The 27,159-nt window shown below is 39.8% G+C and overlaps 1 long non-coding RNA gene across 2 annotated transcripts in view; it reads left to right on the forward strand.

The window, feature by feature from the left end:
* LOC112673375 (uncharacterized) overlaps positions 1-27,159 on the forward strand; it is a 114,933-nt gene that overhangs the window by 52,304 nt on the left and 35,470 nt on the right. For both annotated transcript variants that reach the window (XR_004819219.2, XR_004819220.2), the window contains exons 4-5: positions 16,466-16,537; positions 21,626-21,710. This is a non-coding gene — a long non-coding RNA (uncharacterized LOC112673375). The remainder of the gene's footprint in view (positions 1-16,465; positions 16,538-21,625; positions 21,711-27,159) is intronic.

Consider the following 27,159-nt stretch of genomic DNA (forward strand, 5'->3'; position numbering starts at 1 on the left):
AGCCTTGGTTTACATAGCATGCCACTTTATAAAGTAGTTTTTATTCTTTGGATCCCAGCAAGAGGAGATATTGAATTGATAATCATCTCTGCTTCCCTCCCATCTGGCCAGGTGGGAAGGAAATAAACAAAAATAATATCTAGCTCATAGGAAAAATAGGAAAGAAACTTTAAAAGAGTAAAGGCCAACATAAAAAAGAAATGTGAAATAGTGAATATTTTGAGTAGAATAACCTTACATTATGGATCGCCTAAGAGATAAATATAAGTTGAAAATATGTCTGAATGTTTGAACTAAACCTCTAAGAATTGCTGATTTTGCAGCATTTATGAGAAGATGTCTACCACATCTTACAAAATATCTAAGGGTCTTCTTACTTTCATTTATCATTTACTCTTCTTTCAATTGTACATTAGTGTTGCTTTATTCATTATGCATTTGTGAGGTATATGCCAGAGACTGGGCACTTAAAAAGCTACAAAAAGGAGAAATTCTTGTCCTTGGACTGCTTACCGGTTGGTTAGAAGGTCTAGATATATAAGATGATAAGAGGACAAAAGAAATACAATAACAGTAAAGAACAAATAGCAGGGATATAGAAGAAGAAAAACAATATTCCTATTGCTTTTTTTTTTTTTTTTTTTAAATAAGAAAACCACCTCCTAGAAAGGATTGATTCTCCAGAAAGGAAAGTCCCTCTAGGAAAATAAACAATCTGAAGAGGTTGGCCATGTGAGGTGGGGTGTAAAAGCTGGGAAGACTTGAACTGCAGTGCTTAATAGAGGAAATTATTTTGATCGACCTTAGTTCAATCCAGGGGGTATTGGGCGAAAATAAAGAATGGAAAGAGTGAAGGGAGGGACCAATGAGCTAAAGAAGAGCTGGTATTAGTCCACAAAAAGCCACACGATTCTCACCATTGCCTTTTTTTTTTTAAGATTTTATTAATTTACTCATGAGAGACAGAGAGAGAGAGAGAGAGAGAGTCAGAGACACATGCAGAGGGAGAAGCAGGCTCCATGCAGGAAGCCTGACGTGGGACTCAATTCCAGGTCTCCAGGATCACACCCTGGGGTGAAGGCAGCGCTAAACCGCTGAGCCACCCGGGCTTCCCACCATTGCCATTTTGAAATTGTTTTTATTCTTGCAACTCAAACTTCTCTTTCTCTGACTTTTCCAATATGCTGTCAATAGTAAATTGGACTCCTCTTGGGAATTCTCTGTGTGGTGGAGTAAGTTGTTGGTACTTCTTGTGAGTGTGTGTGTGCATGTGTGTATCTACCAAAGAATGACCTAAAGTTTTACATGATGGATCTCAAAGATAGCAACGGAGAAGTAGGAGGCAGAGGAGACCATAAGAACTTAAGGCACAGAGGAGCTCCAGGAGTCTTAGAGGATCGCAGGCCATGGAAACTTGCCCAAGTTGCACAGGAAAGGAACCCTCAGTATGTGTGTGTGTCTTTTGCAAGGGGTGTGGGTAGTTAGAGAAGGGTATTAGATTTAATCTAAATCTTGAAAGAAATGGTGTTTTAGGATTGGTTGTAATATAGCAATTGGGAATTATAGGGTGAGGTCGAGCACAAACAAGGCCATTAGCAGACACATGTGTGCACACATACATCATGCGTAAACGAACATATTTTCGCTACATCTGGACATTCACTGTTTAATATCCCTTCTTCTTTGCCTTGAAGGAATACATTTTCAATTCCTCTTCAAGTTATGAATGGTTCAGTAAGGAACAAGGCCCAGGTCTGTGGTTTGCAAACTTGTTTACAGCAATAGAATCTTATCTTTAAATACAATCTCACCCCAAAGCACAAAATGTGAAACAGATAAAAACCTCAGTTGTCTGGTTAAGAGGGTGGAAGTTTGCATTCCCCACTGCCAGGCCCTGAGAATTCCTGGGGCTCTACAGAGAACAGCCTGAAAACCACCACCCCAGAACGAGAGAAATGAGACCATCTCATTGGTCTCCTTTCTAGTTTAAAATACACTGACCTTGCCAAGAAAAATTCCATTTAGCAGTTTGTGCCAGAAAATGAAAAAAGGTCAATAAAATCTAGTGTTGGCAAGTGAATGGGGAAATGGGCGCTTTCTAACCCTGTTGGTGAGACTGTAAATTGATGCAGTCTTTTTGAAGACAAATCATCAAAATTTTAAATGTATGAGCCATATGATTCCTCAGTTCCACTTCTAGAACTAGTTCCTATGGAAATATTCATATCTGTACAGAAGTGTACATACAAGGATACTCATTATAAGACCATAAAATAAGAAATAATTTAAATAAGGGAATAGTTAAATAAATTATACTATCTCCATATAATGGAATATTATAGTCACTAAAATGAAAGAATTAGAGATAGAGATAGAGACAGAGATAGAGGTAGAGAGGATGGCCCTGGTACACTGTGACGTGAAAATGCAAGTTACAAAAGAACATAGTTAATTTGATATATATGTATATATATATATTAAACAAGCAAGCAAAATCCACATTCTATGAAAGCTGTGTAGTTCTAATGGCAAACAAAACAAAACAAAACAAAAAAACCCCCAAACAAACCAGAACATAAAAAACCCACACAAAAACAAAAAAAACCCAAAACCAAAAGAACAAATGATTAGTCTCAGGGCTAGAAATAAATGACTAGTCTCAGGGCTTACAGTTTAACTTCTGGAGAAGGAGATTGGAGGAATGGGTAAGGGGGCATATACTTTTTATTGTATAGATGTTTTTGCGTTACTTGAGTTTTTTACAAGAGACATGCACTAATTCTATAAATAAGCAATGGAGAAAGATAATAGTAACAAAATATTTTGCTTTTGTCAAGAAATGGCAAGTTTCCTTTTTTCTATCAACAAAATTCAAATAATATACATTGTTTGCCTTTTTTGCTCTGCCTACCAGGGTCAATTCTGAAGCATAAAGACCTAAAGACCTAGAATATTTGGATTTCCCTTTTCCTTTGATCATGCTTTTTCTATTTCCAGTTATCTGTTTTCTAAACCTTCCCCGGCCTGTTTTTCAAAAGAGATAGGAGTAGGTTATAAAAGAAAGAAAACCCTGAGCCCCTCTGAGTAACCCGCATTTCTCTGAGTACCAAACTCTGTAGGGTTGGTGTGGGCTGAATGAAGGATTTTATTTATTATTTGCACTTTATACGCTGATGATTCTCATGTATGATTTGAGGTCAAGAATCACTATGCTTGCAGCTCTAGCTGGAGAACACATGGCTCTACTTTGGGATTTCACTTTGTCTCCAGATTTAAGAGCTGCAAGGATAGGAAGGAGCCTCTTGTGATGAGTCGTGTCTTTATCTGTGTAGATGGGTGGGAGGTCATGGAGATTTTTAAACAAAGGAGTAACTGGATCTGAACCATGTTTGAAAAAAATAACTGGCAGAGGAAGAAAGTAGGTAAGTGTGGACAGAGGCAGAGCTACTCACCAAATACCTGTAGAGAGGTTGGACGATTGATGGTTAAATGGCCACGCCAATATGAAAGGATGCACTTATTGGAAGGGACTGTGTGCCATGTGTCAGTTATGTCTGGTTGGGTCACTTGGTCTGAACATGGGCCATTTAGGAATATCCTAGGTCCACTTAGACTCAAAGAAAAAGAAAAAAAAAGTCGAGTTTCACAGGCTGCTATCTTAAGTTCAACAAGCCATTTCATAAGCAGTTCATAGCAAAGATGCCCTTGTGTTCAGAAAAGAAGGGAAGGCAGCAGTTTTCCCAGGTCCCTAGGCAGTGGCAGCTTTATCCATTGAGAGAGGGGCTTCTTTTTGCTCAGCCTGATGGAGATCCATCTGCCCCACCTCACAGGTGGGAATGCAGTGCTATGGGCACCAGTGTGGGCTCAGACCTAGTTCAGACCTTGATTCTGTCACTTATTAACCATGTGACCTTGACCAACCTCAGAGCCAGTTTCTTCATTTGCAAGAAGAGAGATAAAAACACCCATTTCTGTGGATGCAAAGGTAAAATGAAGGAAGGTAACTCTAAGAACCAAGGATGACTTTGATCTTTCATCTTGTTTTTAAATATTCCACTTTGTACCCCTCAAAGGACTTAGGGGTGAGTTGCTATTTATTAGTGCAGGTAGCCTGAGGTGTCTGTTTTAGGCCCTTGTACGTTGAATTGCTTTTAGAATTAATAGCTGGTCTGCATTCTCCTTTTAGATCTGGTGATCGGGGTCATGCAGAGGGATGACAAGCACTGCTTCTCAATCCCCCCACCCCATAGGTAGTGGAGCATGCCCCTCCTCACTCCCAGCTCCAGGAGGCCAACCAGCTCAGCCCTGACTCTGGCTGGAGTCTGGACCTCAGACATACCACCAAAGGCTTCAGAGTTGCTGGCCTGGACCTCCAAATCCATCCAGCCCTGCTGCTCTCTGGCAGTCTTTGAAGGTAATTCCAGTGCTTGGTGAGGCTGGTTCCACCCACCGCTCAAGGTCCCCTGGCTCTGTAGGTCCTGCCCACCATGGAGCAAGTGTTGAAGAAATCAATGACTCAAAGACGATGACTTAATATTGGTGTTATGTGTGGGTTCTATTTAAAATACATTGGGATCAGGACTTTGTGGTTGAGATAAAGTCCATGTTAAAACTCCTTCCACCATGTCTGACAAATCTGGGGGTTCTCAGCTATTTTTCTGTCCCTGCCTGGTCCTAGATGCCCCTCAGCTAGATGTGGCAAGATGCTTCTCACAGAGGAGGGAGGAAATCATTCAGGTTCTTGTGAAAAATCTTGTCCCTGAGATGGGGTGGTAAGCTTGCCAACTTCTGGCAGTTTTCCTGAAAGTAAGGTTCCCTCCACTTTTCATCTGGCTGTCTCTCCCTTTGGCCAGGACACTGGGCAGGGGGAGGCTCCATGCTCCAGGGCACCACCCACACCCGGTGCTCCCCCCCCCCGCCCCCCCACTACTGCTGTGTGACTCACCCCACTACTACTTGCTCTGTGGGGACATTGGAACAGCCGGAAGGCGTGCTTCTCTGACGCCAACCCATTCCCACTCCCAGCTCCATCCCCACCACAACTTCAAACGCAGGTGTCCGGTGGGGCTTGCCAGTCTCCTTGCTTGGCAGCACGTGGTGTGGAGTGCAGAGGAAGAGTGCCATGCAATCAAAGTGCTCTGTAGGTCAGTATTTATTAACAGGGTGTCCTTGGCTTAGGAGATGGACAAACACCTGCAGAGTGTAGTTGTGTGAGTACGAATACACACATGTTTTTCTGGGAAAAGTGTCAAAGGGATCAGAGACTCAAAAAATGTTACCAAGATAATAGTGGTATCATGTATGTGTTATATATCAAATGCATTTGGGTCAGGAACTTCATGGTTGAAATAAACAAGCAGGTAAAAAAAAAAAAAGTCTAAGTTAAACTTCCCTCCACCATGCCTGACAAATATGGGGGATTCTCAGTTCCTTTTTGTTTTTAATATTTTATTTTATTTATTTTATTTTTTATTTAAGATTTTATTTATTTATTCATAAGAGACACACACAGAGAGAGAAGCAGAAATACAGGCAGAAGGAGAAGCAGGCTCCATGCAGGGAGCCCAATGAGGGACTCGATCCCAGGACTCCAGGATCACGCCCTGGGCCAAAGGCAGGCGCTAAACCACTGAGCCACCCGGGGATCCCCTTAATATTTTATTTTTAAGTGTAGCACCATATAGGGCTTGAATTTACAACCCCAAGATCAAGAGTCCCATGGTCTACCAAATGAGCCAGCCAAGAGCCCCTCAGTTACTTTTTCCTTTTCAAAAAGCTGTAAGAAATAGCCTTCCCAGAGGTCCCCAGGCTTCAGGTAGATCACATTTTTGCTGATGTGTCCTCCTTTAACACTTGGGAATATTTGCTGTATAGAACAAGCTCTACTTGCTCCATGCTGACAGATGAGGAAAATGGGGAAGACTGTACATTTACAGAGCTTAACTACAGGCCAGCCACCTTTTAAACCATGTCTTTTAAAATCTCTGTGCTTTTAATCCCATTACACATATGAAGAAACTGAGGGAAAAGAGATCAAATAAATTGCCCAAAGTCACTGCATTTGAATATCGATCTTAAAACTCTTTGGGTCCAAAGTCAGTATCTTTTTTACTGCACTAGGAGTTTCCTGAAGGGAAAATTTTAGTTACTGGTGAAATTTGCATTTTAATACTAAAATGCTTTTAAACCTCACTTTCTTTGTGGGGGGAGAAGGTGTACTATCTCCTAAATCATCAGCATTATAGAAGATGAAAGCTCTGAACTCCCAATGGCCCCCCACTATTCTGGGCTCTTCTTCGAGCTCCAGTTCTAAGAGAGAAGAAAGAATGGTGTAGGTAAGCTTGACCCAGCAACAAAATTTGGGTGGCAGGAGGGGAGAAATTTACATTTTAGAGTTTTCCACAAAGTATGGTTTCCTCTGGCTGATATCCAAGAATCCCAGAGAAGTGAGTTATTGGTCTAGCTTAGGTAATGGATTTTCCTAAGCCAATCAACTCTAATCTGCATATGAGATCATGTAAGAACATGTCAGCTCCCAAGGAGCTGCCAGAGAAGAGGAAGGAGTGTTGGTCAGGTAATCCCATCAACGTTTCCCACATTTAGCCACCAGCCAAAGCCATGCCTGGGATTTGGAGGTTAGCTGTCACTGCCATGTCAGTATACCAACTCCATCATCAATACATTTGAATAATAAAAACAAAGTACAGTAAGTTCTAAAAAGGCTGTTCAAAGAAAGTGGGATTATGGGGTGCCTGGCTGGCTCAGTTGGTAAAGCATGTGACTCTTGATCTCAGGTTCATGAGTTCAAGCCCCATGTTGGGCTTTGGAGCTTACTTTAAAAAAACAAACAAACCTGAAAAAAAAAAAAAAAGGAAGATGGGGTTCTGAGTTTAAATGGTAAATTGAATGCATGCATCTAATTTCATTTCCTCCTGAAGGACCATATAGCTACATTGAAGAGATACTTTACCAAAGATATAAAGATACAAGTACAGGGAAAATAGGAGAGATGGTAAGGGCAATGAAATTCTGGAAGCTGGAAAGTACATGGGAAAGTAGTAATTGATTTAACAACAGCCCCAAGAAAGTTGGCTTCAAATTGTAGAATCTTCAGGAGCTCAGGAATTGGCAGCATCAGGTATGCCTAGGACAAGGTAAGAGGTAGACCTCAAGGGAGAAAAAGTTACTTGAGAAACAATTGCATTCCTAACTGCCTTTTTCGTCTTTATGGTACCTGATACTGTCCTTCCCCCATGATGATGGAAATCTGGAGGTTTTGTCTCTGTAGAGAGTAATATGCTCTGAGACTGAAGGATGCCAAGCACAGTTGAGAGCAGGGCTTCTTACTGGGGCGGGGGAAATGAGCTCATACATTCTGACTCTCCAGACCTCTTTTCTCTCTTGTGTCTCAGCCAGATTCTCATCTACCAGGGAGGAAACTCGAATAGTCTGTTCTGAGAATCTGAATAGAACAAGAAGAAAATGTAAAAAGATTGACTTCAGTATTGAATATTGAAACAGCTCACCTAGGTCACCTTAGAATGAAGTTCAAAGTCAATAAGTCTGTCACTTTGCTCAGTGTTTTAAGCAGTTTTTTAGTTCCTCGTTATTAATTAAGAGCTGATTAAAATAAGGATTATCAGATATCTGAGTACAATCCCCAACAAAAAAGATAGAGATAAAAAAAAATGTGGAGCAACAGCAACTCTGAGGGAGGAGAAAACAAACAAGAAATCCTTATATCCTCAGATAAGGGAGGACCACATATATGAAACAAGAATAGGACATTTTAAGAGAGAAATTTAGAGAACAAAAGAGCTCTTAGAAGTTAAAGACATAATCATGAAATTAAAAAAAAAAAGAAAAGAATGGCCAGAAGGTAAGAGTAAGGATTTTCTTAGAGAGTAGAACAGAGTATAGACAAAGAGGAAAGAGTAAGAAAGAGAAAGAGAGAGAGTTCTGTTCTAGAAGGCTGACCATCCAAATAATAAAAGCTCCAGAAAGAGAGAACAGCTAAGTGGAGCATAGAAAGTTACCAATGAAATAATTTAAGAAAATTTCTCCCAACTGAAGAACTTGAGTTGTCAGATCAAAAGGGCCTAGAGAGTTCTAGGCACAATGAATGAAAATAGAACCTCACAATGGCACACTCGCAAAATTTCAGAACTCTGGGGCAAAGAGAATGTATATACACTTCTAGAAAGGAATGAACAGGTAATATAAAGGGAATTAAGAACCTAAATAAATTCAGACCTCTCCAGAGTGACACTATAAGACAGGGGAGAAATACCTTTAAAGTTCTGAAGGAAAATTGTTTCCAATTTAGAATTTTATACCCAGCCAACCCATCAACAAGCAGAGCAACTGTATTACACAACTCCAGGGAGCAGCATTCAGAATACAATGTTGTATAATAAAGTGGCTTACATTCAAGTATGATGAGAGAGCAAAGACATTTTCAGACATCCAAGTCTCAAAAACTTATTTCAGGGTGCCTGGGTGGCTCAGTCAGTTAAGCATCTAGCTCATGTCATGATCCTGGGGTCCTGGGATTGAGCCCTGCATCAGGCTCCCTGCTCAGTGGGAAATCTGCTTCTCCCTCTCCCTCTGTCCCTTCCCCCATCACTCATGCTCTCTCTCTCTCTCTCTCAAATAAATAAATAAAATCATTAAAAAATTTTAAAAAGCTTGTGTTGCATACATTCTTTCTCAAAAAAGACCACTGGGGAATGTGCCCTCCTAGAATAAGAGAGTAAATTAAGAAAGAGGAAAACATAGCATATAGGTAAGGCTGGCATCAACCTATGCTGTTGCACAGGTCCCACATATAGAAGAGTCCCATACTTGGATACTCTGCTGTCACCATCTGGAAATTCTTAACATCTATCTATCTATCTATCTATCTATCTATCTATCTATCTATCATCTATCTATCTATTCATTCATTCATTCATGAGAGACAGAGAGAGACAGAGAGATAGGCAGAGAGAGAAGCAGGCTCCCCATAGGGAACCTGATGCAGGACTCAATCCCAGAACCCTGGGATCATGACCTGAGCCAAAGGCAGATGCTCAACCACTGAGCCACCCAGGTGCCCCAGTCTTAATTTTTTTTTTTCAGTCTTATTTTTTAACAAGAGACTCTGCATTTTCATTTTTAATTAGGCCCCACATATTATGCATTTCAGTCCAGGATACTAGAAACAGTGATCTTGGGGCCCCTGGATGGCTCAATGGTTAAGTGTCTGCCTTTGGCTCAGGTTGTGATCCCAGGGTCCTGGGATCAAGTCCTGCATCAGGCTATTTGCAGGGAGCCTGCTTCTCCCTCTGCCTGTGTCTCTGCCTCTCTCTGTGTGTCTCTCATGAATAAATTTTTAAAAAATCTTTAAGAAAAAGAAACAGGTGATCCAATTCAGGAGGAAGGCAAAGGGAATCCCCATGAGAAGAGTGAAGACAGATTGCAGGACAGCTATCAATAGGTACAGAAGGCAACTGTCCCAGAGAGAAATGTGAGACTCAGGAGACCGACATGTTGGTGGCTGTCATAGCCAAGTTTCCACTGTTATTTTACCCTCTTCTCCAACCTCAAGACAATGCCTGAGTGAGCCTTGCTTAGATTCTAATCTTTGTTATGATCATTTGTTGATAAAGTTCCTGCTCTCTTTTCCATGCCCTATAAGGACACTCATTTCATCTCATCAAACTTTCTGCTTAACTCTGTATCTGAGGGCTGGAGGTAAGGTAGAAAATAGAGGGCATCCTATATCCTTTGACCATATATCTGCCTGATGCAGTATCAGGCTCACCTGGCAGCCTTGCCACATGCCCTGACTGGGCAGAGCCTTGTGTTTGCTACGACTACCTTCCAACCTTGCTCACTGACTTCCCCAGAAAGGGCTCCTGTAAACTCTCAGGGGAGCTGACACCAGGGGATAAAGTTGTATTCATCCCTGAGTTTTCTTTTTTTTTTTTATTTTTTTAAAAATTTTTATTTATTTATGATAGTCACAGAGAGAGAGAGAGAGAGAGAGACAGAGACACAGGCAGAGGGAGAAGCAGGCTCCATGCACCGGGAGCCCGATGTGGATGTGGATCCCCGGTCTCCAAGATTGCGCCCTGGGCCAAAGGCAGGTGCCAAACCGCTGCGCCACCCAGGGATCCCCATCCCTGAGTTTTCAATTAATAGTTTAAGTCTAATCTTAATGCTTCTATCAAAGTTTCAAAACTAAACAATATGTTGTATGGGCATAGAGTCATAGGTAGTAAAACCATAAAGAAAGATGAGAACAATTAACATAAGATTGTGAACTAGTAGTAACCTCTTGGTAGCCATTGAGGGGGATAAGTGGAGGAAGATGCAGCTGTGGTTGGCTCAGGAGCGTATGAAGTATCATTAATATTATTTTATTCTTAGACAAGGCTGGATGGTGAGTCCATGGGTATTGGGTTCCATTCTTCTTTCAGCTGCATATTTTAATAAACTCTTTTGAATGCATGACACAGAAAAAAAATAATGAATGTCAATGCCATTATCATAGGATGAATTTAATCAGAGGCCACATTTGGTCCTTGACCTACAAAAATCCACAAAGTCCTTTCATCATGGAATTTCAAATAAAAGACCTTAGACCATCTGGCCCAACATCCTTTTTGTTTGTAACCATTATTATTTTAACTGACCTTTGATATATCCCCATATATAAGTTGCAATACTAAGAAGTTCATTTTATTTTAAATGTTTGGTGAGTTATTAGATTTTCTACTGGTATTTCCACCTTTCTCCTTCCCCTGGGTCCTTTATCTTTTTGGAGAGTGTGATCAAGATTTTCTTCAGTAGCCTTGATAATTTCATTTTGCTCAGACATAGGAGGGGGGATGCTGGAAGGGGTTACTAAAGGAGCAAACTGCAAACTGCTTTTTATTATCAAAGCTCTCCTGCCTTTACTTGTCCCAGAGAGTGTATCCATTTGGGGTTTACTCAGTTCAATGTGAAGAGCTTAGGCACCCGGATCTTTTGGTCAAATTGAGTATGAACTGACTCGCTGACATATTTCTCAAGTGATCCATTGGCACAATGAGTAACATCCTGGAAGAAGCATGAGTTATTGTTAGTCATAATCATTCCTTCACCTTTCCTGGAATGCCTTTGAAGGCACCAGGCATCAGCAATAGCTGTCATCAAAAGCTCTTTTGTCTGCAGTTTCTGTGATTGCATTCAGCTTATTCATGGCAGAGAGAGTTTTTCTTCATAGGATGATGGCTTTCCTTCTATAAAAGGTATCCACTATTTAGCCCTCCCGCAAAAAGGAAATTGGCAGAGGTTCTGAAGAGCCAATCAATTCCTTAGCTGTTCTTGAACAAGCAACCCTTACTTGATCGCTCTAGAATTTTACTACAATTACAGAAGTTGAGTAACTTGTCAGCAGTCATTTGTAACCAATAAAACTGAAAAGATTATACACCTTCATTTGAATTTTGGAGAAGTAACCAAGATCTGTAATTCTAGAATGGTGGTATAAGCACTGACTGTACTATGGAATTACATCTGGACAAGATCTTGCTGTAGTTCTTGGCATTCCTGGCATGAAGGAATTAAAAACCTAAGTCAGCATCACATCTATTAACTTGTTAGTTGTTTTCATGCTATAACGAGTAAAGCATGAGCTGAAGCACTGAGATATGAGAGGTATTAAAAGTTATAAAGATTATAAGGTTATAGCTTTGTTTTGGTTGCAAAAGGCAGAAACTCTGGTACAAGCTTAATAAAAAAACAGGACATTTACTATAATAATGATATCAGGGCATGACCGAAGCCAAGGACAGAAGTGCGATTTACCCCTAAGAAGGGATTAGAACCAGGAATTAGAACCAGGGACTCTTTTTCTCAACTCTGCCACATACAAAGTACATCATTTGTCTCCCTCTTCGTAAATCAGCTTTTCTTAGATTCTTGGCAGAACAAAGCCACTCCTCTGTTGGTTCTACATTAGCCAGGAGAGTCTAGGATTTGTTGAAGCAAAAAATAAATCCGAATCCGTAATTCTTTTCCCTTACCTATGTCCCAGTGCTCTATGCAACAGACAGCACCCCTCCATCTTATAGCTCTGCCGACTGATCTTGTGGCCTCCAAGGTCACTGCATTGGCGAAACAGAAAGTGGAGGGAGGTGAGGGATATTTCCCACAGCCAACCCTAAATGTGGCTTGTCATATCTGTCCCTCTTCCACTGGCTGGAATTTAGTCACATGGCTCCATTCTAACAAGGGACCTGAGAAACTCAACAGACAACTGAGACCAAGTAGTCAAACCACTATTTCCTCATAGTTTCTGTTAGTTTGACATCCAAATTCTTAAAGAGGAAACTCTGGCCCAGCTTTGGTCAAAAGTCCACTCTGATCCAATATGCTCTGTCTTGGGAAGAAGTTCATGTTGAACATAATGGTCGCCAGATTCCTTCTGTTTCCATTCTGTGACTCAAAGGTGGAAAGAAAGGACAATACTCAGAAAGAGTAGGTTCTTTGGACAGTCAGTGTCCATGAACTGCAGGCATGTTTTATTTCTGAAGCTTCTGAGAATTAGTCACTCCCTTAAGCTATTTCTCAATAATGAGTATCTGTATTTTATGGAATTCTTTATTTAAAGATGAAAATCTAGTGAATCTGCTTGGAAAGAATTCGGACTTACTGCTTTTCTCTCTGGATAATTGCCTATAAGAACTACCTCTGGAAATAAGACACTTGAGATGTAAGAGCAGCTGCTGGACATATAAATATGGAAATAGTTCTTACTGATCTGGTTGAGAGCTCCTAAAATACAAAGGTTATGCTAGAGTCCTTTCAGTTGGACCCCCCACAGTCATCATTAGGGTTGTTTCAAGTATTCCCATTCTCTTCCTTAGGATATGGGGTAGGAATGTACTTCCTTTCCTTTTTTATAATTAGCTGTGGACATATTCACTTTAACCAATGAAATAGAAACAGAAATGACATGTGTCCCTTGCAGTCAGAGACTTTAAGAACCAGTGCACGATTCACTGTATTTTCTTCTCCCTGCTGAGGAAATTATAAAAAACATGTATTGAGATGGAATTGCTCAGCTTGGATCCCCCTGCCTCCCCAAGCTGGACATCTAGCATGAGCAAACAATCAACTTTTGGCATACTGAGCCACTGAGGCTTTGGGACTATTTGTTACTATAGACAACCTACTCCATTCTGTCCTCCATTCATAGCCATCCAGACCACAGTGGAACGCCCAGCAACATGCACCGTCTTAGGCGGCAGTCTCGCTCAAAGCAGAGTCCCCTTCCGTCTCTATGCTATCCCTAGAAGGGCCAGCTGTATGGTTTCTTCCCTTGGCAGGGACTGTGATGCTTGAGTCCATTTGCATGGCCTCTTACAGCAAAAGCCATATGAATTATAGGGCTATAGATATTTTAAACTGGAAAATCCTTGGATGTGGAGGGCTACAGGATAGATTATATTTGAAATAAATATTTAGGCCCTGTTCACTACTGCCACATTCCAGAAGGATGGGCTGATTCACTATGCTTACCACACACTGCCTGCACAGACTACGCTTTGTTAAAGATTAGATAAAGATGAAGTGCTCAACAGAGAGCAAGGAAGAGCATGAGACACTGCCGTGGTTCAGGATGAACAAAGCCGGCTTGTCCTGCTGTGGCAGCTGTAACGTCCTCCATAGGCTCCAGACGAACAAGCTACACTGTAACTCACTTTTTAACAAGCTTTGCTTAAAACTGTTCTCAGGTCAAATCAAGAATCTGGCAAATCTGATTACTTGTTAAAGGACCAGGCTTGACTGTAGGCATTAAAGAGAAGTAATGAGGGAGATGGAGATAAAGAGGAAATTCTAGGAGCTCCTTCAATTCCGGTAGGACTCAGCCTACAACCAAACTGAATTTCTGAAAATTTTTAGGGGAGATATCAATGGTACAAACCAGAATACCTTGAAGACACCAGAGGTGAAGGCAATGTAACGAAAGCTGCCAGAGGGAGGCAAGAAAGGAGCCGCTTAGCTGGAGGCATCCTGCTGAACCTGAATGCTGGATTGTGCATCTCCTCCCCACCATTCCCCAAGATGCTTATTCTTCAACTTGGCCTCGACACTCCCGAATGTTGGTTTTGGAACTCCTCCAAAAAAGGTGTAGCGTCTCCTGGGCATGCTGTCACTGGCTCTGGTGATCAGTGTTAGGCCCGTCTTAGGCACAGGGCCATGGCCAGCCCACAACCTCTGTGCGAATGAGAAAAGATGCCCCATCTGCCCTGCAGATGCTGCTATCAGCCGAGATAGTCAGCCTGGATAGCAGAGCACAGACTAGGTCTCAGACTCCACTCACCCTCTTGGCCTGACCCTGAGGTACGGGACCCGATCTGCATGTCCAAAGCCAGCGCCCTTGCACCCAGGCTGTTTCCCCCTCTCCTTGAATTCTTTCGTTGTCCAGCCTGGGGACTGCAGCGTACAAAAATTTGGAACTTGACACAAGATACCCAAAGAAGCTTAGCTGACGAGGAGGAGGAGACAGAGGAGAATTATAATTATTAATTATTGGCCATTAGTAATATTATAAGTTACTGTGACAGGTTTATAGCATATAAAAAAAAGAAAAGCCAACTTAATGAATAATGCTGCTAAATTCTTATACTAATAATATTGGTTTAAATTTCTGGGAACGAGGGCTACAGACCCAAAAACTCAAATGGGAGGAGAAAGGAGAGCATAAGGAGGAGAAAGAGATGAAGGAGAAGGAACATAGGGCAGAGAATTAACACCTTTCTTAGGGCACGTGTTGAATTAGTGATGTTTGCTTTGGGTGTTTTTTTATTTCCTTTTCATACCTCTTTTAGGGTGTCCTGTGCCCACACACACACACACACACACACACACAAGTGCACACCTGTCCCTCTTCCAGAAGGTCACCATGCTCTAGAATTATCTACTTTTCTTTCCCCAGCAAACAAAATTCCATCTTCCTGGTGCAGCTGGTCTGTAAGAATTGCAATCTGGTTGAACCAAACCATATTAAGATGAAAATGACAGATGAGCCCAGTGTTTTTTCTAGAAGGTTTTCCCCCTTTCTTTTTACATATTTGTTATGTTTGTTTTCAAAGGAGGTGCTTACCAAAAACAAGGCCCATCCCTGGCTGCATGTTTGCTCCTGGAAACAGCTCCCCCAAGCTGTTCCTGCTTCCTAGAATTTCTTCTTTTTCCTTAAGTACTCCTCATTTTCTAGAGGCTCTCATTTTTTTTCTACAGTGAGTCCCTTGTAAGAGAAGCAGAGACCCTGGTAGGGGTGGTGAGGGGCAATTTTAGGGAAGGAGGAATGGAATAGAAGTTGCATCTATTTTCTAGTTGGGGACATATATACTACATCCAAGCCACATTCTGAGGCAGGCTGAGGACCTTTTGTGAAGCTCCTACAACTATGCCTTGCAGCAGCACACAGTCCGGGTCTTAAAAATCTTTGAGGAAAAAGAATGTTTTCTGTAATGAGACATGCCTGATTAGATCCAAGTCAAACATGAAACAAGGTGGAAAATGAAAGCCAAACAGTGTAATGTGCATGGTATAGTATCAATGCATCCCTCCATCTGATGCTGGGTTGCCTGAAATGACTTCATGATGAATAGCACTGTCTAGAGTGAACACTAAGTGCACGAATGATGCCCCCCCTTTGAAACAAAGCATGGTGTGGGAAGAGAAAGTTATATTTTAGTGAATCCCCAATTATGCCTGAGTCACTATTACTGGAGGTTAACAAAGACAGACTCATTCTTAGAATATTGATTCCACAGCGTATAGCAGGACCCAAAATACAATCTTGAAATCAGAAACAAATATATTTATAATATATAATAAATATAGTTTAATTTGTACTTTAGGACTTCAGTAGGCAATCGCTCAAGTTACATATCAAAAGGCTTTTGCTAGAGTTTCACCAGCTTCTTGCCTCTGCTTCATTTGCACAAACATAAAAGGAATGTGCTGGTCTTTTGATTTTTATTTTAAAAACAGAAATTGGAAGAACTTGTTGAGAATATTTGATATGACCAAGCTCAAGAACAAACAGTCAGAGGAATTGTCTCCTTGGCAAAAGTTGGGGTTGGGACAGGCTTAGTCAGCAGCCTGGGCGTTCAGCACTCTTCAGAGAGACCAGTACCCGAGGGCTGCTCGGTGGGAGGGGTGTACAACGTCATTAGTCCCTGGGTGTAAACAAAGGGTGCCTACAATGGCTATTTTGTTTTCTGCTTCATCAAAGAACAAGGATAAAGAGTATGTTACCCATGATTAATTCTGGAGAAAAAAATTCCATGCAACTAGAATTTTTTCCAAGATTTAAGACAAAACAATATTTTCAACCCATATCAAAACCCTCCCGGGACAGCTGATATTGTGCACTGTGGAGAGTGCTTAGGAGAATGTGCTATTTGTTCTCATCCTTTTCCAGGCTTTGTCCCCATGGCAAACTTCAAGGCCAACAAAAGACAAAGGAGGAGGCAAGACTGCCTCTGAACAAATGGTGAGTGGGCAGCATGGGGTGGAGCACAGAAGGGACTGAGGGGTGAGGAGTAGGGGTTGGTCACCAATTATAAGCTGTAGGACTCTGAGTCAGTCATTTCACCATATGGATCTCAGTTTCCCCATCTGTAAAATGGGTGATAGGACTAGACCTCTCTGTGAAGCCTTCTGTGATTGCTCAGGTTATATTTCTACTTCCTTTTTGACCCACCATTTTAAACTCCCTAACCGTGACATTCTCTTAGACATAATTCTTATTTAATATACACAGATGTATATTTTATCAGCAACTGTAGAATTTCAGTCCTGGGATAGGTAAATTGCAGCTCCCTCCTTCCCTGGGTAACTAGGGAAAGAGAGAAATGGAAGTTGAAAATAGAGAGGACCTAGATATTTAGGAGGCAGAGACTAGAAGCTGGGAGTCAAACTTCCTCCCCAAAAGCACAACCTGAAACACGGATTTTAAGGCAAGCTGCTTGTTTAGATGCCATCCTAGGAGGTCAATGCAAAGTTAATAAACACATAACTGCTGTAGTCAGCTAGGACCCAGTCCCTCTAGAGACCTCTGGCACACTGTAAAGCCCCACCTCGAGGCATCCCACCCAAGAGGTGAGAACGGTGAATTTTTCTATTGATTCCTTTTGCTCCTGAAGGTGTTGCATCTCCAGCACTTCTAGCCTGTCCCTGACCAAATCTGCTTCTGCAGCCAGAAGAAGCCCTTAAGCAAAGCCATAGATACTTGTTAGGAAGCCCTTGGTGTGCAAGGAATATAGAAAAGATACTAGTGTGTCTGAAGAAACCACCAAGTCATAAAATAAGACCTCAAACATTCAGAGGAGGACCAACCCCTCACTAGGGGTATTTTTTAACAGTCCTACAGAATGATTTACAAATATCTTAATGAAACTATAGGAAAGAAGGTCCTGAAAGATATCTTGCCACTGAGTATGAAATGATAAAGGGTTGAATATCCATGTAGTAGTCATGATTATGAAGGTAAGGTGTATAAAAGTCCTATTTATTTTAGTACAAGAGAACTAAATGGCATTCAGAGGTTTATTCCAAGTAGCATTTCCCCCAAAATGATTTCTACCATAGGGATTTAAGTTCTTGAACCACAGGCCTTCTGCCTTAGAGTTCTTAAGAACATAGTCTCCATAGTTGAGGAGCAACTAGTGTACAGCCTTTCTTATTTCATTTTTTATTTATATATTCAACCCCATTAGAAACTAAATTCTCTGCAGTAATGCAGCTCTCTAAACCTTTCATAACACCAAGAGCAACTCCTTAAACATGGTAGTTCTTCAATAATCTTGATGCTATTCTAAATTTTTTTAGTAGTTGCACAGTTGCATTCCCAAAATCTTTAGGGAACTGACATAAATTTGTTTGTTTGTTTGTTTGTTTGTTGTTTTGAGGAGGAGGGGCAGAGGGAGAGAGAATCTTAAGCAGGCTCCACGCCCAGCATGGAACCCAACATGGGGCTCAATCTCACAACCCTGAGGTCATGACTGAGCCAAAATCAAGAGTTGGAGCTTATCTGATTGAGCCACCCAGGTGCTTCATTATGACATAAATGTATAAGGGAAAAATATATTTTGATGACAAATGGTCAAAGATATGAACATTTCACATAAGAGGTTTACACAAGAACAGTAACCAGATATGAAACATACCAAGCCCCTCTCATCACTTGAGTATAGAACTTATCATTTGGTAAGTTGGCCAGAACCCTTCTGTTTAGCATCCTGCCTTTAGGTTAATGCTTTTCCTTCCACTTCAGATAAATGACTCTGACAGGGATCACTGGTTACAGTGGCCAACTCCCTAGCCACAGTTGATGGGTTTTGAAGTGAATAACTGACCCAAGCCAGGCCAATAAGACTCCTTTCCTGGGCATGTGGAGTTGATAAAGACATGTGGTCACTGTCAAAGGAAGCCTGGTTGCTCCCAGGGGCCAGGTTTCTTACTGGGCAGGGGGAAGCCAGGTTGAAAAATGAAACTAATGAACAGAGAAGAGCAGATGCCAGAGACAGAAGGAGGAAACAAGCACCCAGCTGTCCCCCTACCTTTCCTTCTTGTAAAAGTCTGAAGTGTTTTACTTGAACCCAAGGGCTCCATCTTTTACAATGGAAAAATACAAATGTGATAAACATAGGTAGAATTTTTATACCAATAAAATAAAAATAACAATACACAAAGATGAAAGTTTGGAGGCCTCTGATGCTTCTGTAAGCTAATGTTCTTTTTCTGGAAAGCATCTTGAACATATCTGACATGAGCCAGAGACTAAATCTTTAAAATTCTTCCCAACCCTGAGCTTGTAATTCCATGATTAATAGAAATGATCAAGTACTTTGTCCAAATTGTAGTAATTTGGATGGATGAAAACAAGGAAATTGGCATTTACTGAATTTTAGAATGCGATGAACAGTATGCCGGGAAATGTATATAATTAATAACTACCTACCATTATCAAGGGGCACCTGACTGGCATAGTCAGTAGAGCATGTGACTCTTGATCTCAGGGTTGTGGGTTCAAGCTTCACATTGGGTATAGAGATGACGTAAAAATAAAATCTTTAGGGCAGCCTGGGAGGCTCAGCAGTTTAGCGCCGCCTTCAGCCCAGGGCCTGATCCTGGAGATCTGGGATCGAGTCCCATGTCAGGCTCCCTGCATAGAGCCTGCTTCTCCCTCTGCCTGTGTCTCTGCCTCTCTCTCTCTGTCTGTCTCTCATGAATAAATAAATAAAATCTAAAAAAAAAAAATCTTAGAAAAAAATCCTACCATTATTGAATATTTATGATGTGTGAAGCATAGTCCTAAGGGTTTATATGTATATTTAACTCGTAAAATTCTCACATTAATCATGTGACATGAGTACTACTATTACTCCTATTTTTTAGATGAGGACACTCTGTCTCAGAGAGGTTAAGTAATTTGCTCAAGTTCTCAGACAGTAAGTGGTAGAGCCAAGATTCAAGCATAGCCAGACTGCCAGCACTCACACCCTTAGCCATACATTATATATTACCCTGTTTAACTTTAGAAAATGTATCCTATACTGAGGAGATAATTGAGAGGAAAGAAAAGGCATACAGGGTGTGTGGAAATACTCACTAGTACATCTAAAAATGAGAAAAAGCCTCCTTCCCCACCTTCCCCCACATCTATAGGGAAATAAGAACACAGCAAATCAAATGTGATACATTGATATAATAAAACATTATATTGCTGGTAGAAATGATAAATATGAGAAACATAAAAAATGGGTTAAGGACCGTAGAAAACAATAGCAGATGAGAAAAAAATGTACAATTCAGAATGATAAATACTGGTTCCTAAAAATTATGCACAATTATTTTTTATGCAAGCAGTAGGATGGGAAAAGTCTTAGGGTTTATGAGAACACAAAATTTGAGATTTTTTTGAAGAAAGTTTATATTGCTATTGTTACTTAGATATTCCTATTTAACTTTCACTGTAAAGTTGATTAAATACCCAATTAAAAGCGAGCTTATTAAAGATTTAAAGTAATATTAATGGAAGAAAATTAAAAAGAGGTTTATGAGATTTAAAAAGATTTTTTTATTAGGAAAGGCTCATTTGAAGAATATAAATAAAAATGAGAAGGACTGCATAGCATACTCAGAAGAGAACAAAGTATAAAATAAAAAGATAAACTCACATCTGCTTGCTCATCCCCGTTCTGGTGCAATCCTACCTGTCCTTTAAAGTCTTGCTACAGGCTGCTATCCTGAGGCTCCTCACCAGAAGCTTCCTAAGCAAACATGGCACTTGATTTGTCTCTCTTTTATGGTGCTTACCCGTTTCCGCCTTGTTTTAGAGCTATCTGTGTAGCTGGCCCTCTCCTCAACCATAAGCTTTATAAAAGTGGGACCATGAACCTTCAATTTCTTTGTAGGCCCCAGTTGTCCCATGTGAGCCACATGTTTGCTAGGTGAATGCATGTTCTTAGAGATGAAAAGCTCAGAGGCACAATTTTGAACCATAAGCAACGATGGTCAGGGACATGAGAAAGGTCCTTAAGAACATTACTTCTTCAGTAACCAGATTGAGGAGGTGAGTGTTGTAGTTCTGATGGACTGGAGGATAGCAGAAGCATGAAGTGATTTTGATTTCACGAGATCTGAGGCCGATGTATCTGGAGATGATCGTAGACTTTGATTTATGATTGCAGCTGGTAGAGAACATTGAAAAGAGGAAAGTTGAAGAAAGAGTTAGTGGGAATAGAAGACAGAGCAGAGATTCCAGAGGTGGTGTTCTAAAGAGTTCTTAAGGTCTTTACCTCATAAGGGCCAAGGTCCTTCTTTTTATGTTTGTTAAAAAAACAAACAAAAAAACCCAGTCAAACCTTTATCGTGGGTCATGTATTGAATTGTTGAATCACTATGGTGTACACTGAAAATAATGCAACACTGTGTGTTCACTATCTGCCATTTAAATAAAAACTTTTTTTTTGAAGCCTTTAATCATAGTTCAGTAAAATGAGCAAAGTGGATTGGACATTCTTTCTCACACACATGCACGCCCTCCCCCCCCCCCCCCCCCCCCACACACACACAGAGTTTCTCTGTTGTGCCAATGATACCGTTGTGGGTGTTTTGTTTTGTTTTGTTTTTTACCAAATAGGAGAAGACACAGAGTGTCAAAATATTCCTATTTTTATTTAAGTCCCAAAAGGCCCAAGAATTCTAAACCTACTTCATACTGACTGTGACTGTGAAGGCAAGGTAGTTCTGATTCAGATGGTATACCAAAAAATCTGATGGTTCTTCCTTTCTTCTTTGTCTACATGATGTGCAGGAACACCTTGCAGGTTGGCATTGTAAACTCTATGAGTTCAGGAACAAGGTCATAAACTATATACACAGTGTCTGAGCAATCCTAGCTTAAATATTTACTAATATGATTTTATCTACTACCAGTCACAAAGACACGTTCTCCTAATACCTACTCTTCTGTAAATAAATAATTCCTGTACCTTGTCCATTAAAAACATGGAGTTCTCTTTAAAAACTCGTTTTCTTTGGGTAATTTTTGGCTTATTTTCTCTTTCCTCACTAGAATATAAGTTTCATGAGAGCAAGAGTATTGTCTATTTTGTTCAACTATGGTACCCTGCAGAGCCTACAAGAGCTCCTTTTGCTCAGTAAATACCATGTGCTAAATAAGCAAATGAACAAATGGTGGAATGACCAAGCATTGTTCTCGTTGTGACTTTAGAGACTTTTGTAAACATTAACTTGAATATCTTACACGAACACACACCCATGTAATTCTTCAGTGGCCTTCTGTCCCCTGCCACTCTTCCCCCCCAACCGACCAGATAAACTAAATAATAGTTGGCTGGCTATGCATAAGGATCCATCTGGCTTTCATGGACTATAAAATGAAAATGCTTTCCTCTTACAAAAACTTATGTGGGGAACTTATATCTCAAAAAAAAGATGTTTGTAATACCAAAGTGTATTTTGTTTTATTAAATCCAGATTGTTGGGTGGAGGCCCTTCGCTAAAAGTCACTCTCAAGCAAAATAAATTGCTTGTTATTCTCACAAAGAATTTACAGGAAGCAATTTGTAAAGGTTGCCATCAGGCTGAAGTCATTGTTGGCACTAGGAATCAGTGTGTCATCAAACCTCAGAGCAATCGTTTAACCTGGGTCTGCTCAGAGAAATCTCCATAATGCAAGGAAAATTGAATTCTACTGCCTCAGATTATAATCACTTTTGATATTATTCCAATTTTATCATGGAAGTTAAAAATATTTGACATAACAGTTTCTCTCATCCTACCACTATGTAGAAATATCTATTTTACATGTGCCAAACACTGGTCCTGTCATTACCAGCTATTTCACAAATAGTTTTTGAAAAATCTGCTCTCCTTTCCTCATTGTACTGAGGAAGTTGCTATATGGATAGCTAGGAAATGAATGGCTTGCCAACTTATTGGATCCATTCCATCAAGTTACCTATCTGCTGGTCAAGTAATAATTGCAAAAAAAATTTCAACTCCTTTTGAAGAGCTGACTATCCTCCAGTCTGGGTGACAGATGAGCAATTGTTCTGGATAGGCCTATGGGGGTATCATCAGAGCAGAGAAACACTGGATCCAGACATGCCGTGAAGATGGACGGTTGTGTGCCCCTAATTTCTGTCAATGTGTTTATTTTCAGCACCCTGGGAAAACAGGGCTAAAAAGATGGGAACACATAGATTCATCACATTAGCAAACATTAGACTGGTTCTCTATGTTTCCAATGACCAAAGAGAAAGCAAGATCTTGACAAAACCACGCTGATCAGTTTTTAGCCTTATCCAAATGATGCTCAATTCATTTACTGATCCAGCAAAAATAACCTGAATGCTGTGAGCCATTAGCACAAAATAGACTGGAAATAAAGCAGAACACCTTGCTGCACAGGCTCCCCTACTGCTGAATGGTTTTGAACGAATATTTCTTTTACTGTACATTGGGAACAATCATATACTGATGTTAAAATTCCCCCGACTGTCTCAGATGGAAAAGGCAGCAACCATCAAGCCTAAGTGCTTAAGGATGTTTCACTCCATTGAATAATCATCCTAGAAAAAGACTGACAAGAAGTATGTGGTCCTCTCTTTCTTCTCTCCAAACACAATCACACCCTTTGTTTAACAGCTCAGTCTGCTGTTTATAAGTCCTGTCATTCAGCACCCTGGTCCCTCGGCCTCCCAAGTTGAACAAGATTTCTTGATTGAGTCAAGCCATTCATTTGCTGATTGCCCCAGACCCGTGTGGCGTGTTGGCCGCTATCACCCTCCAACAGCTAATGCTTCTAGTGTGACATGATTTGGCCTGATAGCGCACCACAGCCCACCTGTTGTTCCCACCTCTTGTCCATTCCACAGCTGATTAGGCGGCCTCCTGTTCATGGTTCTTATGCATCTGGGCCAAAGAAATTAATTTGCGCTCACCATTCCTAGTTGCAGCTGGCTAATTGGACTCTAGGGTCACTTCCTTGTCTTATATAATTAATCAAAGTCTGCTTAGTTAATTATTGCAACATTCGTTCACAAATATCTATTGAGCATTTACTATGTGCCCGGCACTGTGCGAAGTGCAGAGGATACAACAGGCCATGCAAGTTCCAGTAATCAAAAAATTAACGGATTTCTCTAATTTCTATCTCGTTTTCCTATTTTTAAGTTGAATAGATCTTTTTAACGTTATGTAGGAAAGCATGATCCTTCCCCCTGTAGTTTCTTTTATTGCCTCAAAGTCAAGGAAAATTATCGTATCTCTTGAGATCTGATCAACGTTCACTCTTGTTTATTTACTTAATTATGAATTTAAAGGTACATAGTTAAAAAAAATAAGTACCTAAAGTACCCTACTTAGTTACTTAAGACTTCTGGTATATATTTTTTTTGGGGGGGGGATTCCAAAATATTTGATCTAAAATAATTTAATTCAAATTTCTAATGAATGATTTCCAAAAATATGTATTTAAGAATCATCTCTATTGTTTTATATTGCACTTGGTCATTTCTTAATCCTTATATACAACTGGGTTTATTTCTGAGACTTCTCTTCTGTTTCACTGACTTATATTTCTCTTTTGTTTGCTCATTTCCTTTCTCGTTTTTAGAATATTTTTGTTATCCCCACCACTTTTCTAACTGAATATTATAACATTCTTTAAATTTAAATGCTAAGGAGAAGTCCATTTTTATTTTGAGATTGCACTAGATTCGAAAGTAACATTAAGAATCACATCTTTACAGTATTTTTTCTTTCTAGATGTTACTGCCCGATGTTTTATTATTTTAATAAACCCTTCTTATTAACTCTATTTCTCTTTATCTATATTTTATTACTGTTATAAATTGGATCCTTTTTAAAATTAGTCTTTTCTAGTTTGTAATTATTGTTATTCAAGAATCTAAATGGCTTTTCTATATTTTATGTTTTGTCTGGCCATTTATTATTCTATTAGATCTAAAAATTTTGACAGATTCCTTGTGCATTTTGTTAGATACATAATCAGTTGTTTTCAAATAGTGATGGTTTTGTTTCTTCCACTATTGCTCTCTTTTAGGTTTGTTTCATCTCTTAGGTTTGTTTCATCTCTCTCTTTACACTGGCCTGAACTCCCAAAAAACATTAAGTCAAAATGATGATAGAAGGCATGTCTGTAGTAAGATCATCTTCAATCCCTCTCTTCATGCCTTACCCTAGTCAGCAACACGGAGTGGGGTAATAGCAACGATGGGAAGTTTGGGATCTAACATTGCTTTATGAGAAACTGGGCCAGGGGTACCTGGGGGGCTCAGTGGTTGAGCGTCTGCCTTTGGCTCAGGTCATGATCCTGGGGTCCTGGGATCAAGTCCTGCATCAGGCTCCCTGCAGGGAGCCTGCTTCTCCTTCTGCCTGTGTCTCGGCCTCTCTCTGAGTGTCTCTCATGAATAAATAACTAAAATCTTAAAAAAAAAAAAAAAAGAAAGGAAGTGGGCCTTTCATAAATTTAATAACTGTGCCTAATTCATGCTTCTTGGTCTTTTGGCTGAGGTCTAGTAATTACGATATTATGTTTCTATTAGTAAAATTTAATCAGGAACTAGAAATGTTTGTCATAAGTTGAAGCTTTATTTTAATTCAGGTTGACATTGCTACATCTATCACAAAATTCTAGTTTGAATATCAGGTTTCTTCCTAGAATAATATTTCATGCCAATTTAAAAGGCTATGTAACTATTAAGGAATTAATTATGATTTTGAATAGCACTATCAAAAATACTCATCTTCCAATGGTGCTATACTTCTAGAGAAGCCACTAGAAGTCAGAATTCTATGAGATAAGCTGAGTTTTTCCATAGAAATAATAGTATAATAAATTCAGAATTGAACTCATCCTAGGGTCAAATATCCAAATTTTCCTAGCAATGGCTACAAACACCATGTTAAATAAAATATAAATGTTACGAAGTTTGTTGAGCTTATCTATAAACTAATTTATTTATTGACCAGGGCAACACATTTACCTATCATGTGACTTCATATTTCCTAGAGCATTCTCATACTCTGCATACATTTTTCATTTTTTAAAATCATTTATTCCTATTCTAAATGTGAAATAAATTAAGAGTGAAGGAACACATTTATCAAGGTCATAAACTGCAGAAGGTCTTCTTTGGAATGTTGGTTTAGAGCAAGAGTTTGGATAGAGGATTTGGAGTAAGACATATTTGGGTACAAAGCCTGGCTCTGCCTATTATTCATTTAAAAATATTTAGTGAGTTCTAGATCCTAGGGATATAATAGTGGACAAAACAGACAACATCCTCAGTCTCATGGAGTTTACATTTTGGTACCACTTTCTGGCCATGGCATTTAAAAATTCTTTTAATTTAAATTCTAGTCAGTTAACATACGGTGGAGTATTAGTTTCTGGAGTAGAATTCAATGATTCATGACTTGCATACAACACCCAGTGCTCATCATAATAAGTGCCTTCCTTAATACCCATCACCTATCTAGCCCATCCCCCACCCACCTCCCTGGCCATGACATTTTAAAAGTTTTTTTTTTTAACATTTCTGGATTTCAACTTCTTGTTTTGTAAAGAATAACAGCACCTATCTCATAACGTCATTTCAAAATTCAATTAGATAATGTCTATAAAGCACCTACCACATATTACAGCTCAATAAGTGGTAGCTGGGGGGTGTCTGGCTGGTTAGTCAGTAGAGCATGTGACTCTTAATCTTGGGGTCCTGAGTTTGAGCCCCATATTTAGCATAGTTAAAAAACAAAAAACCAAAACAGGAAAACAGGAATGCTTGGTTGGCACAGTAGGTTGAACATCTGCCTCTTGGTTTTAGCTCAGGTCATGATCTCAGGGTCATGAGATCGAGTCCCATGCTGGGGTTCAAGTTCGAGTTCAAGCTTGCTTTCACTCTCTCTCACTCTCTCTGTCTCTGTCTTTTCTCTCAAATAAATAAATAAATATTTAAAAAACCATGGGATGCCTTGATGGCCCAGTCACTTGAGTGTCTGACTCTTGGTTTTGGCTTAGGTCATGATCTCTGGGTCCTGAGATCGAGCTCCCTGTCAGGCTCTTGGCAGGGAGTCTGCTTGAGATTCTCTCTCCTTCTTCCTCTGCCCCTCCCCATGTGCTCTCTCTCTCTAAAACAAATAAATAAAATCTTTAAAAAAACAACAACAGAAAACACAAAAGATGAGTGATAATTGGCTTTCACATTTTAAACAAAAACTTTCGAAAGAAAACTATTAAAAGAAACTTTTGAAAAAAATTATAAGAATTATAAGAAATACTCATTGTGGAATACTCATTGTGGAAATACTCATTGTGGAAATACTCATTGTGGAATGTTTAAATCATTATCTAGAAAGAACTATTATTTTTAATATATACTTCCAGATTTTTTCTAAGTATGTGTGTATATATATATGTGTGTGTGTATATATATGTGTGTGTATATATGTGTGTATATATATATATATACATTTTTTAAGGATTTCATTTATTTATTTAAGAGAGAGAGAGCATGAGTAAAGGGAGGGGAAGAAGAGGAAGAAGCAAGACCTCCCTGT

The sequence above is a fragment of the Canis lupus genome, chromosome 10 (genome assembly GCF_003254725.2).
Source record: "Canis lupus dingo isolate Sandy chromosome 10, ASM325472v2, whole genome shotgun sequence".
Taxonomy (NCBI): domain Eukaryota; kingdom Metazoa; phylum Chordata; class Mammalia; order Carnivora; family Canidae; genus Canis; species Canis lupus.